Source organism: Onychomys torridus, chromosome 1, assembly GCF_903995425.1.
Source record: "Onychomys torridus chromosome 1, mOncTor1.1, whole genome shotgun sequence".
In the NCBI taxonomy this organism is placed as follows: domain Eukaryota; kingdom Metazoa; phylum Chordata; class Mammalia; order Rodentia; family Cricetidae; genus Onychomys; species Onychomys torridus.
This window is the reverse complement of record NC_050443.1, coordinates 20,244,869-20,261,224: the sequence shown is the minus strand read 5'-3', so window position 1 is coordinate 20,261,224 and position 16,356 is coordinate 20,244,869. Positions and strand designations below refer to the sequence as shown.

The window sequence follows — 16,356 nt, the reverse complement described above, 5'->3', positions numbered from 1 at the left end:
CATCTGTGGTCATAATGTATTCTGCTCTGGTAGTTTCCTTAGTTTTAACAGTTGGGAACACTCTGAACAGCAAACAATACAAAACATAACTGTAACACTTTAATGTAGGGGTGAGAAGGGCAGCAATTATGGAACTGCTCACCAGGAGCCTTCAAGGAATTAGGCACTTCTGCTGGATTCTGTTCTTCCATTTGGAGCAGCCTGTCTTTAAACTTCTAACTTCATATTACAAGGTAAGAACTTCACTTCTGGCACCTTCATGTTCATTCTAAACAGTATGAAAGATGAGGAGACAAAACAATAGCCAGATTTTTTTTTCAAGAAAAGAAAAACTTTTGCCAAAAACCTGAGGCTCATTTCTTTTACTAAGAATGAGAGAGGATGGCCTTAACCATCACATTGCTACTTCTAGCAAAAGCAGAATTCTGTCAACAAGTAAAGGAGAGACATAGGTATAGTTCATGTCATTTGTCCATGCTTTCTACTTTGGTCTTTGTTGGATGCCCAAACCTATCCAATTAATGTAAAACATGTAAAGACTTTCTGACAGTCAGTTCCACTCGTGGCAGCCATGGGAAGCAGGGAAGTGTGCTCCTTTGATCTCAGGTTCTTCTGCTAACAACCAGGTCTTCCCCTTGATATGAAACCATGTGCTCATGCCAAAGAGTGCTATACAGCTCATTAAGGGCTCCTTTCAGCTGCCAAGATTCTTCATCAAAGTATCCTTGACAAATTTTAATTTTAGTAAAAGTAATTGGCCTAATATGAATCAGACTGATGGCCAGCTTTCAGAACAGCTTCTAATAGTCCATAATATCCATACTACCCAGGGGACAGAAGATGACATCGCCAAAGATAATTATTACAGGATGCAGGAGCTAATGGTGGGGGCTAATTAAAGGTCTTTTTTCATGTGTATTTACTACTTAAAGGAAGGAGACAGGGAGTTCCCCAGGAACTATATAGGCATCTAGGAAAGGTGACTTCCCTGAGCAATTTAGGATGACTTCAGAATTTTCACTTAACTCAGAACAGGGGCAAGCCTATGAGCCAGAGATCATTATATAGCCAAGCATGGGAGAAACCCGCAGCTTAATTAGAGGAAAAAGACTAAGATGAAAAGTGGTATATTGTATTATTAAAAACATAGCTTTGGAGCAAGACGTCAGAATATATTCAAATTTCAGCCCTGACACTAGTTTTGAGATATACGTTAACTTATTTAACTCTTTGCAGACAGTTGGTTCCCTGGTCTGGAAATGGGAGACAGCAATAGATGCCTTCATACAACTGAGGCAGAGTTTGCATAACAAATGCAAAGCTCACACCCTGAGCTTGACAAATGAGAGTGAACCTGTTCAGGTGCTTGCTTCCCAAGCTTGTTGCTATACAGCCAACAATTGGGAAGCTAGGGTTGCCTACCCTTTTCTGCCTCCTATTTCTGGTATCTGCTATACATGAGTTAAATACATGGGGGATTTTATTTCATAACTGAGGCTGGAAGATGTACTGGGACTGGTAGACAGGGAAAAATGAAGAACTCCTTCCAAGACCTGCCTTAACCTGGATTAGCTGTGTAGACCATGGCTATGAGGAATGAACCAGAAGCCAGACTAAAGTTTTTATAAGATGAGCTTCCAAACCACATTCTCCGAGTTCATAACATTATGAACAGCACCATGAAATGAAGACAGGATCCCTTCATCTAATATAACCCCTATCATGTCTGGGGGCGGGTTGAGACATATATTTTTCATAGACACTGATGAGGGCTTCCAGTCACACACAGGTATAGATACAGCCAATATTATTATGATGTAGATGAACCAGTATGTGGTTCATGAGCCTATTCCTAGAAGATGATGTCTATGTTCCTGGAAGTGCTATCTTCTTTCAAACAAGTATTCAGCTTAATTGTAACCAGGTTGTTCACTCTTATCCACAGGCTGGTATAGTTATCTGGCATTGGGATCACAATTCCAGTGGTCTTCACACTAACCACAGTGTGATTAAATATCAGAATGAGAACATTTATACCTTCAAATGAGAAATGCATGTCAGTTACTCACCCAATATTAAGCGGGCAGTAGTTTTTCAACAAATGCTATCCCCAGGATCACATTTCAAGTTTTAGCAAAGGTATTACGGTTTGAATGTGAAATGCCCCACTGGCCCATGTGTTACTCACAGCTCTGTTTGGAGAGTTGTGGAACCTCTAGGAGGTAGAATCAGTTGCAGGAGGTAGCTCACAGGGAGAAGGATCTTTGAGGATATTTGGTCCTCTATCATGTGTTCCTGATGCAATCATTTCTGCTCAAATGCATGGGGCCAAGCGAATGTAGGTTATTTACTTTGGAAACATGAACCACAGTAAATATTTCTTCATTGAACTTGTTTATTTCAAGTACTTGCAAATACATGGGGTCATAGTGATTTAAAAAACAATTAAAGCAAAATAAATAATATCAGAAACTCTAGCAAATATTTACTTATTTACATGTTTATTCAGCAAGATCTACCTTGAAGGGTGGTTGCATATACCTGTACACACACACACACACACACACACACACACACACACCCCACACACACACACGAAGGAGCAAGCATGGTTGAATTGTACACATCCTGCTTCTCAAGACGTTGATCCCAATGGAAAGCTTGGACATACATCAGTAAATCAAAATGCAGAGGCTTCAGGCTCTGGAGGGAGGAAGAGAGTTGTGATCATGGACAAACCTACTTCTCTCTTTGTTATGGCAGCAAGAATATGCATACTAGTTTCAGAGGACTGAAAACAATTTGTTTTAATTATCATATTGTTATTAGGAAGAGAGAGGAAGATGGACCACTGAAGGAAGGACAGACTGAGATTTAACTTCTGAATCTACCCTAGGAAGACAGGAAGTGGTGATTATGTAGACAGACTGGAGAGTGGCAGATGGAATGCAGTGAGAGAAGATACAAAGCTGTAATTTAAAAAAAATGTAAAAGTCTCATGAAAAGGCATGTTCATTCACCTTTTCAAAGTTTGGCCCCAATCCTCTAACTCTCTGTTCCCAGAACCTGTGGTTGTATGCACCATAGCACAGGGAATGAATGGCTTTTCTACTTTTTTTTTTTCTTTAGGGATATTTTTAATCATGTGTCTGTGTGAGTGTTTGCCATGTTGTATGTGTGTGCCCACGAAGGCCAGAGGAGTTGGGTATCGTGAAACTGGAGTTACAGGCAGTTGTGAACCTCTGATATGGGTGCTGGGAACTGAACTTGGTTCTTTGAAAAAGTAATATGTGCTTTTAACCACTGAGCCATTTTTCTAGTTCCCTTTCTGCTTCTTTTGAGGAATACCATTGTTTGTGTATTTTTTATTCAATCTCTGTTTGTTAATTTTGAGACTCTATAGTCTAGGCTGGCCCTAAACTTATGACATTCCTCCTACCTCAGCTTTCCATTTGTTAGTATTACAAGTGAGAGTTGGTATGCCTGGCTCTTCATTATCTTGCAATGACCTCCTGGATTTGTAAGAAGTCAGTGGGTGCAGAGTGGGAATGTTTAGCAGTTACATAAAATGCTAGAATCTGCCTGCCCTGGTGTCTCCTGTTCTCTGCCTCTATATTCATACTTTATGGAGTGCTCTGGGCACAGACAGAAGGTGAAATGTGCTGGAAGCCCAGATTTACCACTGCCCAAGGAGTCAATAAATCACACACTTGTCTCCTTTCCACCAAGATTTTCTTTCAAATGCCATGCATGACCAGTGTCCAAAAGGGAGCCTCTCAATGTAGAATAACTTAATGGCAGACCCTGACTAATCTGTAATCCAAAGACTGTCACCTCCAAATGGCTATATAGCCAGAAATGCACATTTAGCCACTCTGAGTAGTAACTACTTCCCATTAACATTCCCTTCCCTCCATCACCTTCATTTGAACCAAAGCTGGCATCATAAGGCTAGTTACAAAGTAATGATTTGGTTCATGCATTTTTAATTTCTTCCTCGATCTTAACTTGGAACTGTCAGGGACATATCCTCTCCCTCCAGGGCGCCATGTTTCCTCAACAGTTTCCCTAGACTAGAGTCAGAGGCCCCTACCAGTGAAGGCCTCTCTGTAAGAGATAGACTCATGTGTGCCTGCCCCATGACCAAGTAGGGAAAGAGCCTTTTGGCCTCACATGTGAGGATATTAGGGTCATGTGGGGAAGCCCAGAAGTGGTACTGTTTCTTTGTGAAGCCAGTCCAGAGCTAGGTGCACATCTTTGCAAATAGCCACAGATGATCTTTTTCATAGAGCATGCCCAGAGACTCCTCTGGTGATAATCATGTTCCTGCCTTAGCTGCTAAAGGCCATTTTTTTTTTCACTACTAGTGAGGTGTAACTGCTTCACTGACACCTTCCTAGGGTCAATGAAGTACACACAGTGCCTCTGAGCCTGGTCATGCTCTCTCTCATGGAGGAGCTACAGTTTCCATCCACAGTGATTCCCTTTGGCAAAATATTTTATTTCTGATTAAGCTGTAGCAATTTGTAAGTCTCTGTATGTTGAGAGATGAGGGGAAGTGAAGTAATTAGGTAGTTTGGGTAGCAAATGCAATCATAGGGTGTGGGTGAGCTGAAATTCTTTAAAGCCTTCATTCAGTCCTCCTATCAATGGAAAATTAACTGTAGTTTTCTCGACCACCTGTGTAAAAGGCAAAGTCTGTGTCTTAGCCAGACCAATTCTGGTATTAACTTTACAGAAGGCCTTCTCAATTGCTTGAGGGTTTTCTTTGGAGATCCTGACTCACTTTTTTTTCCCTTTTATTTTCTTTTAAAAGTTGAGACAGGGTCTCATTATGGTGCTCAGGGTAATCTCTCAAACTTCACGGAGCAATAATCCTCCTGCCTCAACTGGGACTGCAGGCATCATCATTGTGCCCTGACCAGAGTTTTCTCTCTTTCTCACTTTGAAAAATCTGGTGAGAGTAGACAGCTCTGAGTGGGATGCTGCCTGAACTGCCCCTCATAATGTGCAAAGGGATCTTTTTGTTGTTGTTTTGTTTTGAGACAGGGTTTCTTTGTGTGGCTTTTCGCCTTTCCTGGAACTTGCTTTGGAGACCAGGCTGGCCTCCAACTCACAGAGATCTGCCTGCCTCTGCCTCCCGAGTGCTGGGATTGAAGGCGTGGGCCACCACCACCCGGCATAGAGGGATCTTTTTGGCTACAGTGTAACTGCTCACAGGCTCACCCTTAGTCCTTGCCACCTGCCCTCAGTGTTCTGTTCATCTACCTTTGTTTCCTGAAATCACTTCTGAATAATATTTTAAATTCATAAATTCTTGTTACAGGATTTGTTTCCAAAAGAACCATGGAGATAAATATTATAAGAAGCAAGAGTTCAGCAAATTGTATCAAACTTGCCCTAAGACAATCTTGTGAAATTTATTCTATGGTGTGGGGGAGACTTTTAGCCATAAGGGATAGATTCTTAACAATTTACCATATTTTGTCATTAAACTAACAAAGGAACATGACTCATTTCAGAAATTCATGTGTCTTAACAGCCCATTCTGATACCCTGGGTTAGGTCAGCCATCTGTTTAAGTTTAGTCACTGGTACTGCCCCCTTGTAACCTGGTTGTCAAGGCACTATTTGTATTGTCTTCTATAGACCATGGAGACCAAAGGGAAGTGAGGGATGTAGGATCTGTCTCCCAGGATTTCCTGGGAAAGAAGAGGATTAAACTGGCAACCTGGAGCAATGGCCAAGAGCAAACACTCACACTGTCCCTCCCAAGTAAATTCCCTACACTAGGTTAGAAACCTCTCTATGAAAAATGAGAACAGATTATCTTTAATTCTCACTCAACTCAGATTTCCAGCCCTGGTTTCTCTCATTAGCATTTTTTGAGTTGCCTGGTAGGTCAGAGATGATGTCTTGTCATAGGGCCAATAAAGTAACAAAAATTTGCATATTTTATTCTATGACACAATGACTGTGGTTAATATATTTATGGCTTTCTTTGACTTAAATATAATTATCATGATATTAATATTTATGGCATTGATCTGAATCTAGATTGGTACTTGGGTTCTTCCAATTTTCATTATTAATTAACTATAGCAAACATCATATTGGATATATTTTGAACTTGATATTTTAAGGGACAAAAGAGTTGTATGTGGGAAGACTGAGCTAAAAGATATAGACTTGAAAAAGAGTACTACATATAGTCAAACCCCTGTGCAGCCTTAATTATGATACCATTATCTACACTGGCATACTGTGCTGGTTATTTGTTATTGCCAATTTGACATGAGCTTCAGTCTCTGAAAAAGTTAGGTAGGACCTCAGTTGAAGAACTGCCTCCATTAGATTTGTCTATGGACAAGTCTGTGGGGCACTTTCTGTTTTGTTTTGTTTTGTTTTGTTTTGTTTTGTTTTGTTTTGTTTTGTTTTGTTTTTTTGAGCTGAGGATCGAACCCAGGGCCTTGCGCTTGCTAGGCAAGCACTCTACCACTGAGCTAAATCCCTAACCCTGGGGCACTTTCTTTTTGCTAACTGATGTAGAAAGCTTTTGCTACTGCAGGCAATGCTAGTCCTGGGGAGGTGGTCCTGGGTTGTACAAGGAAACTGGATGAGCATAAGCCGGAGGAAGAAAGCCTGTAAGCAGTGTCCCTCCATGTTTGCGCTTCAAGCTCTTGATTCAAAGAACTATCCTGGTTTTCCTGGATGATAGACCTAATGTATAAGATGAAATAGCTCTTTCTTCCTCTTCTAGATTGCTTTATGTCACTGTCACAAAAACTATGACCAAAAAACAATGTGGGAAAAAAAGATTTATTTCATCTTTAGCTTATAGTCCATGATAAGGAACCTAGAGGTAGGAGTTGAAGAAGAGACCATGGAAGAACACTGCTTTCTTACTCACTACTGAACTCATGCTCAGCTAGCTTTCTTTTATACCCCAAGCCCATTTACCTGGGGATTTTGCTGCCTGAAGTGGGCTAGGTCCTCCCTCAACAATCAGCTTTCAACAAAATACCCCACAGACACGGCCATGGGCAAATCTGATAAAGACACTCCCTCAGTTGAGGTTCTGTCTTTCCAAGGTATCAACTGAAGCTAACTATGACACTTTCCCAAACTGCTTTTGGTCATGGTCAGAAACAAAACTAGGTCAAATAAGCTTCGAGTTGGGTGTTGGAATACAGTGTAATGTTGCTATGGGATAACTTTCCTGTACACTGTGAAAATATGTCATTTGAATTGGTTTAATAAAACACTAATTGGCCAGTAGCCAGGCAGGAAGTATAGGCAGGGTGATTAAACTAAAAATGCTAGGAAGACAAAGGGCAGAATCAGGACTTCTCAGCTAGCTGCAGAGGAAGCAAGATGAGAATGCTGCACTAAGAAAAAGTAACAAGCCACATGGCTAAACATAGATAAGAATTAAGGGTTAATTTAAGTGTAAGAGCTAGTTAGTAGTAAGCCTGAGCTACCAGCTGGGCATCTATAATATTAAGCCTCCAAGTCAATTATTTTGGAACAGGCAACGTGAGAGAAACTTCCACCTACATGTGATACCTGAAAAATGACATTGCACTATGTTTTATTTTTTCCTTAAAAGTGAGCTCCACTTACCATTATTTAATTTAATTAGGTTCTTTATTTCTTTTTGTTAATGTATTTTCTTTGTTTTATGAAAAACTCATGTGCTTCATGGATTGAAAACATTTATTTAATAAATATGCAATATTTGACAATATATAGTAATTTAATGTTTTTTTTATATTATTGATATCAATACTGCTTTTATTTTTTTAAGGATGTATTTTGTTTGCTTGTTTATTTTTTGCTTTTTCAAGAGAGGGTTTCTTTGTGTAGACCTGGCGCCTTTGGAACTCTCTCTATAGATAAGGCTAACCTCAAATTCATAGATCTGCCTGCCTCTGCCTCCTGACTGCTGGGATTAAAGGTGTATGCTAATACTGCTCAGCTAAGACATATTTTATTTATGTGTGTCTCTGAATATATGCACATGTGAATATAGAGATATACATGTACACACATGTGCTACACATGGATGCCAACAGACAGTGTTAGATCCTTCAGAGATGCTTACAGACATCTGGTTTCCTATAGAAATCCAAACTCTGGTCCTTAGGATTGTTTAATAAACACTGTTAACCAACAAGCATTGCCTAGCTTTCCCACAAATGCAAGAGATCAGTATTCTCTACATACTTACCGACATTTACCTTCATGGACTTCCAACAGATATGAGGTAGTATCTCATGGTTTCCCTGTTGATTGGTGAAGTTGAACTTTTTTTTCCCCCTTCTAAGTAATTGTTAGTCATTCTTCTTTGGAGAATTATCTTTTCAGTTTTTGTGACATATGTTGGTTAGTTCTGTTAACCTAATAGAAAATAGAAACACTGAATAGACAAACCTCTAAGGAATGCCTATGAGGGAGATTTCAATTGTACTAATTGAGGTGGGAAGCTCCACTCTATTTATAGCCAGGATCAATCCATTAGCTGGGGCCCCAGACTGAGAAATAAGAAGGTAAGCTAAGCATCAGCACTCATCTCTTTCTACTTTCATGGCAAGCTGTCTCATGCTCTGGTTGTCATGACTTCTTCCCCATAATAGATTGTATCGCCTCAAACTGTAAAATCAAATAAAACTTTTCCTTTCTCAAATTGCTTTCACCATGTCACAACAATGAAGAAAAGTAGTTAGTGCAGAAAGTTGGTACTGAGGGGTGGGGCCATTACTGTGATGAACCTGACCCCATGGTTCATAGGCCTTTCAAACTGGTTCTCTGGAAGAATGTGGAAGAGTTTGGAATTCCAAGACAACACTAAATGGACCATTCTGACTGAAGTTCAGAAGACAAAAATGCATAAAGAAATGTAGACTGGATTTGAGAGGGTAACAAGGACTCTCTTGAGAAGTGGGCTAGAATCCGTCCTTGTTATAGTCTGGCAAATAATCTTAGTTCTTTCCTTGTCCTCAACTTGAAAAGGATGAATTAAAAACTAATACATTGATTTGATCCATGGAGGAACTCTTGATAGGATGGCTAACATCCAGGCTGGTGCTACTGCTCTTATCTGGGTCTGTACTGAAAGGAATCTAAAGAATGAATAGAAAGATATAATAAATACACTCATTGGAGAGAAAAGGAGGTTTAGAAGTATTTGTTATTATTATTATTATTATTATTATTATTATTATTTGCATGTGTGCACATGTCTGAAGAAGCCAACTACTGCCTGGTGTGTATGTTGGGAATCAAACTTAGGTCTCCTATGAGAACAAAGTGGGGCATCTATCCAGCCCCAAGTAAGAGTTTAAAGTTGTAGACAAAGTTGATGCTGAGAACAAATCTAAATTTTGTTAAAGAGATTACTAATGAGAAACCCCCTATTGTGCAGTGGGACATTAAAGAAGGTGCCCAGAGGGCAGGATCACACACACACTGAAGATTGCTTCTTCCAAAAAAAAAAAAGTACAAGTTTATTGGAAAAGAAAGATCTTGAACTGAGAACATTCCTGAAGGGAGTCCCTGCTGAAAAACAAATGCCTAGAAGTGTATTTCTTTAAGGTTTACCTAGTATGAACACAGAAGCCTCAGAAGCTTAAGTAGGTCAGACTACATCTCAAACTGGCAGTAGAACTTGATATTTATGTCAGTGTATTTCTGGTTTTACAGGCATGATTGGTGAAATAATAGAGGCTCATCAAGATGTATTCCAAGGATCCAAAAGGCAACTGAAGCAATATGCAGCTGGATTTCATTTCCTGTAAGGAGGCCTCGAGAGGCCATGCAAGCATGTGTGATGGCTTAAGCTGCAATGAAGACCCTAGCATGTTGGAGATGCAAAAAAAAAAAAAAAAAAAAAAAGGAAAATTGTATGCATAGAGTGAGGCTGGCCCAAGAGAAAGGCTATATGTTCTTTAAGTAGATGGCCAGAGCTGCCCAAGTCTTTGGGAGCCCAGATGATCCCATTGCAAGTTCCAGATGCCTGTCATGGAGCTTCACAATTTGGCTTTTCTTGATAACTATTAGTCTTATTTTTATATAGTCTAGCAATTTCATTTTCCTCTTGTGTCTTAGAGTGAGAAACTCTATGGTATAGCATGCTCCTCAACACAATGGGGGAAGAAGTCAGAGGGCAAATAATTGTGAGAGAGAAGAACACAAAAGAGCTAAAAATTGCTCTTATTATCCAGCCTCACTCTCACAATAACCAAGCAACTCCCACATGAACATTAAACCACCAATGAGGAAGCCTTGTTAAACCCTGCCTCCCAACATAGTTGGACTGAAGATTGAGTTTCTAACACACAAACTTCAGTCATCAAATGTTGAAGGTGAAAGTGGTTTGAGCCCCAAGAAACCCCACTCATCTGTGTTTTCTTCTTTCTACTGAATACATTTCTGCCTCACCTTGAGACTGAAAAACCCAAGTTCACCTAATTTCAAGAATCTATTTCTAATCTTGGTAAGAACTAATCAAGAGACAGAAGAGGCAGCATAAGTGCGACAGATTCTGAATGATTTTGTTTCCTGAATTTCCCAAAGGGCAGAGTTCTTTATAGTGATGAACACTCATCACATTTCTACAGGGCTGAAAGGTACTCTGTCAAGGTCTGGGGGCTCCTTTGAAGTCTTTCTAATCAAGCTGACTTTACTGGGAGATGCCTGATGAAAACTTATTTGTGACGCTCATTGTTTAGTCACCCTTTCTCAGCAGAGCAAGGACAAGTGTACCATATGTTTGCTTTTATTACTAATAATATGCTCATATTTCAGATGGATATTATGTCACATTAACCAAATTATGTATGACAGCTAATTTTCTGAGTGATAGGCAACCATTTAGAGACTTTATTTTTGAATTGTGGAGATCACTCAAATTATTGCTATAGGGCTCTTGAAGTAGGAGTCAGGAGAAAACATGGTAATATGTTGAAATTTTAATCTGGTGAATTTCTAAAAGGGATCCTCTAAAATAGAAGAATTACTGTTCTCTATGTTCAAGATGCTCATTGGGAGCATTCCTGAAACAATTGATTTATCATTCAATAATTTAGTTCCCATTTTTCCTTTTGTATAATCTTTGTTCCATTTCTTGATGATCTTTCAGGACACTTTTCACATCAATCACCTTAAATGTGACCTCAAGACCCTAGCTAACAGTTCTAGGAGGTGCTGAAAACTTTAGGACTCTATTCAACTTAACACAAATGCATGTAGGTCAATTTGCAGTGCTGACTTGCATATACCTTCTTTTCTATGGTCTATGTCTTAAGATTCCAGTCCTATTCTGATCACCATATTTCACCACAGCGATTTCCTCATAATGCCTCTGTGGTCACTCATGTTCTCCTTCTACTGTTGTCTCCACATAGCCAACCAATGACTCTCATCAAGAGCATCAGAGAATTGGGGTGGGGCCATTCTTAGTTATGTAGGACACTGTATTAGTTATTTATTTTTGTTGCTCTGATAAAATACTATAGCCGAAGGCAAGTTAAGGAAAAAAATGTTTATTTTGGTTTACAGTTCCAGATGGAGAGTCTATGATGGTGTGGAAAGAACAGCAGCAAGTGATAGGAGCAGGAAATGAAGAGATCACATCTCAACCACACACGGGTATACTCATTGGAAGTGGGAGAAAGGAACCCATTCCAGAAAGTTGTCCTCCAACCTCTATGGGCATACTGTGGGCCTGCTCACCTGTACTCACATTCATGCACACACACACACACACACACACACACACACACACACACTCACACACACCATACATATACACATATACACACACAAAATTAAAGTTTTAAAAACCCATACACTTCCAGGAATGATGGAAAATTAGAAGACCCATCAGTGAGACTAGATAATACACAATAATACACAATTTTAGTCTTTATCCCTGCAGAACTCAACATCTGTAAAATAGTTTATGAAGATCTCCATAAGAAAGCAGGCCTGAGCAGCTGCAAATCCATGTCCAGCTGCTTGAGCAACTCCAACAATGTTAGCTGGAAACACCAGGGAAGTGATTCCTCTGGTATACACTGTCTCTGGTATTTGTGGAAGGGATGGATATGGTAAGAATAGCTATACTGTGGAAAGCAGCCTACATTTTCACTGTAATCCCCATCAAAACTCCAATGTCTCTCTTCACAAAAATAGAAGGAAAAATTAAAAACTCATGGAAGCACAAACAACCCCAGACAAATTAATCCTAAGTAAAGAGAGAATAATGCTAGAGGGATCAGCATTATCAGTTATCAAGACACATAATTCCAAATTACATTACAGAACTGTAGTAATAAAACCAGCTTGGTATTGACACAGAACAGGCATATAAATCAATTGAAAAACTAGAGGATGGAAACACATATCTCCATAACCTGTAGGCAACTGAGTTTTGATAATGATACCAAAAATATACATTGGAGAGAAGAGGCTTCTTCACTAAATTGTGCTGGGAAAGCTGGGTTTTCATGTAGAGAATGAAACTAGATCTCTATTTCTCACCTCATAGGATCAACTACAAATGGATCAAATCACTTAATGTAAGACCCAAAATGCTGAGACCATTAGAGCAAGAGAAGTAAGGAAAGCACTTCATGGTGTAGCCATAAGCAAACACTTTCTGAGTAAACTGTAGTTACTCAGGTGATAGAACCAACAACTGATGAACGGGACTTCGTGACACCCAAATGTTTCTGCACAGTGAAGGAAACAATCAAGAGATAACCTACAGAATGGGAGAAAATATTCGCTATCCTTACAGTCATACAAAGGACTAACATCAGACAAGAAATCGAATGAGAAAATTTCAAAAGATGCAATAATAATGGCTGATAAACATACAAAAACCCTAGTGGTCATCCGAGGAATGCAGATCAAAGCTACATTGAGATTTCATGTCACCCCATTAGGAAAACAAGTAACAAATGCTGGTGAAGTTGTGAACAAAGAGAACTCCTATACACTGCCTGTGAGAGTATAAACTGGTCAATCCACTGTAGGAACCAGTACTGAAGTTCCTCAAAACACTAACTATTGTTTATATGCCCCAATTGTACCTCTGCTGGGTATTTATCCAAAGAAATACAGGCTGATATATCACAGAGATATATGCACATCAATATTTACTACATCACTATGGAACTAACCTGGATGTCTATCTAGCAGAGGAATAGAGAAACAAAATGTGTCATAGATACAAAATGGAATTTCTTTCAACCATAAAGAACAAAGCAATGCCATTCATCAGAAATTAGATGCACCTAAAGATAATCAAATTAAGAGGACTAAAGGGCTGGAAATGGTTATAGGGATGCTTCTAACTCTGCCAAAGGAGTCTAGTTTGGTTCCCACCATCTACATTGGGTGGCTTACAACTGTCTATAACTCCAGCTCTAGAGGGTCTGATGCTTTCTTCTTACCTCTGTAGCCACTCACATACATACAGTACACCCACAAATACATAAATGAAAGTATAAACAATAGTGAAGTATTTTGCAAGAGAATTTCAATTTAGTCACCATCACTGAAGCATTGTTATGAGAATTGCCACATGGAGACCCCCCCCACACACAAAGCTTTACTGTATTTAAATGTATAAGAAAATTAAACTGTGGGATTGGATTGTTTAGAAATTTTTATCTATTCTGACTGACTAGATCTGGCTGTACAGATTTTTCATTCTTACCTCTTTACCTTTTCCTACTGGCCATGATACCTCCAGGGACCAACCCCTGAAACATATCCCAGTAATGTTTGTTCAAATAAAAGATATGAATACGTATATCATTATATCTAAAACTTCATGAAAGTGACACTCTGGTCAGTTGTAATGCAACCATGTGAACCTAGGGATATCAGCTGGAAGTTTCAGTCTCCCCTATATTTCTAAAGCATAAACACAGAGGGAAACTGCAGGTCATTGAGGCTAGAGATAGCTAGAATGCTGTGTGGGTGCATCTCAAAGGGATAAAGCCTTCCTTTATCATACACAGATAAAACCCACCACCTGTGTGATTTTTTTAATAGTGGCTCTGACATTTCCAGGAGAGAAGGAGCTGTGATATATTTTTGTTGTTGTTGTTTTGTTTTTGAGACAGGGTTTCCCTGTGTAGTTTTGATGCCTGTCCTGGATCTTGCTCTATAGACAAGACTGGCCTCCAACTCATAGAGATCTGCCTGGCTCTGCCTCCTGAGTGCTGGGATTAAAGGAATGAGCCACCACCATCCAATAAAGCTGTGATATTTTTTAAGGAGGAAAAATATACATAAAACAATAACAAAAATTAAAACACCCTTTAAATCTCTTCGTCTTTTTATTAACTCTTGCAGTAGATCCCTGGCTCTCAAATGTCTAGGAAGCTAATAAAATTATCTGACTCTACTTACAAGGATTGTTGATTTTTTTTTTTTTTTGGTTCATTCAAAAATTTATTGAGCAGCTAAGGAAACAAAGGTGTTAAAACATGGTCAGAGATGAGGCATATGCACAAGTGTAGAAGGCAGTAAAGTTCTGGGCATCACAAAAGTGAACGAAAAATGCTTTAGAAAACAAGAGATTGCTCGTGCAAGGAGGAAATTGATGGCCAATCCAGAAAGGGGTTTGAGATTAAAATAGAAGACTTCAGTCTGGATTGTTGATGGTACTCAGTATGGACTATATTTGTTTCTCTTTTTCCTCTTTCTCCATCTTTGGGCTTAATTTACCAGTAGTGCCCAGGACTGTTCAATGTGCTTTTTTTCCATACTTGCTTGCGATTTTGCCTTAATGTCTTCTATAGAACTAGGTCCTTTTGGTGTTTTAGGAGTTTTTTTCCTGTTTTTTGAAATACTTGATCCTTTGATCTTGGTGTTGATGGTTTTAAGTCTTTTCCATTTTGGTTTGACTTTTGTGCATTTTTGGTTGGGGTAGCTTGTACAGATTTCTTCCCTGGAACTTTTTCTTCAGCTTCCTCCTCCTCATCTTCATCATCCTTATCATCCTCGTCAAGTTTTAATTTTTTTTAAAACTTTTTTTAAAAAATTATATTTGTGTTTTAATTTTACACATCAGCCATGGGTTCCCCTGTCTTCCTCCCTCCCGCCCCTTCCCACAACTTCCCCCATCCCCTCCCCTCCATTCCCATCTCCTCCAGGGCCAAGACTCTCCTGGGGATTCATTTAAACCTGATGGATTCAGTACAGGCAGGTCCAGTCCCCTCTTCCCAGGCTGAGCAAAGCATCCCTGTGTAAGCCCAAGGTTCCAAACAGCCAGCTCATGCACTAAGGACAGGTCCCAGTCCCACAGCCTGCATGCCTTCCAAACAGTTCAAGCTATTCAATTGTCTCACTTATCCAGAGGGCCTGATCCAGTTGGGGGCTCTACAGCCTTTGGTTCATAACTCATGTGCTTCCATTCATTTGGCTATTTGTCCCTGTGCCTCTCCAATCTTGGTCTCAACAATTCACGCTCTTACAGTCCCTCCTCTTTCTCGACAATTGGAGTTTTACTTTTTTTTCTGGGGAACCTTGTTACCACCTCCAGTAGCAGATTGTTTTCCAGACATACTTATGAGTTTCACATCTTCCTCATCTTCATCTTCTGACTCTGCATCTTCCTCTACAGCTACTAGGTGCTGTCCACTAATATGCACAGGCCCCAACCCACACTTCAACCTTAAGACCACAGGTGGTGTAATTTCAAAGCCCCCAAGAGAAACTGTTGGTTGTACAGACATTTTCAAAATTTCCAGTGTTACTTTAATTGGACTGCCTTCATAGTTCATTGCTTCTGCCTCTACGATGTGTGTAATTCATCTTTTGCCCCTGCCCCTAAACTAACTGTTCTTAGTGATAAATGGTGCTCATTCTCATCATTATCCACCTTAAAGTGATAATCCTTGTCAGCTTTTAGTTCACAACCAAAAAGGTAGTTCTGAGACCTGAGAGGGCTCCTGTCCACGTCCATCAAGTCTTCCATGAGGTGGAGGCGCGCACTTTGGTGTGAGAGAGGTCGGATGGAGGAAACTGCCTACTGCTCCTCAGAACAGACATGCAGGACGGAATCACGCCAGGGTGGATTGTTGATTTTTATTTCATGATCATTAAACAATTTTTCACTACTGATTGTATAAAGACCCTCCAGCATTGCTGTTATATAGCCACCTGCAATGAAAATATTCAGTAGTAATGCATCCCAAAAATTATAGTGCCAGGGAATTAGAACCAAATGGAATGTCATGTTTCATATGAAAATAAATCCTTTCTGTATATGGGCATCTCAGGTGGATGGAAATCTATGTTTTGAGTATTTCCTCAAACAGGATGCTTTTGCAGACC

The 16,356-nt window shown here is 39.6% G+C and overlaps 1 pseudogene; it reads right to left on the bottom strand.

Annotated features, from left to right (window-relative positions):
- Nucleotides 1-14,736: 14,736 nt before the first annotated feature.
- LOC118592086 lies at nucleotides 14,737-15,997 on the bottom strand (annotated as a pseudogene).
- Between the last annotated feature and the right edge of the window lie 359 nt (nucleotides 15,998-16,356).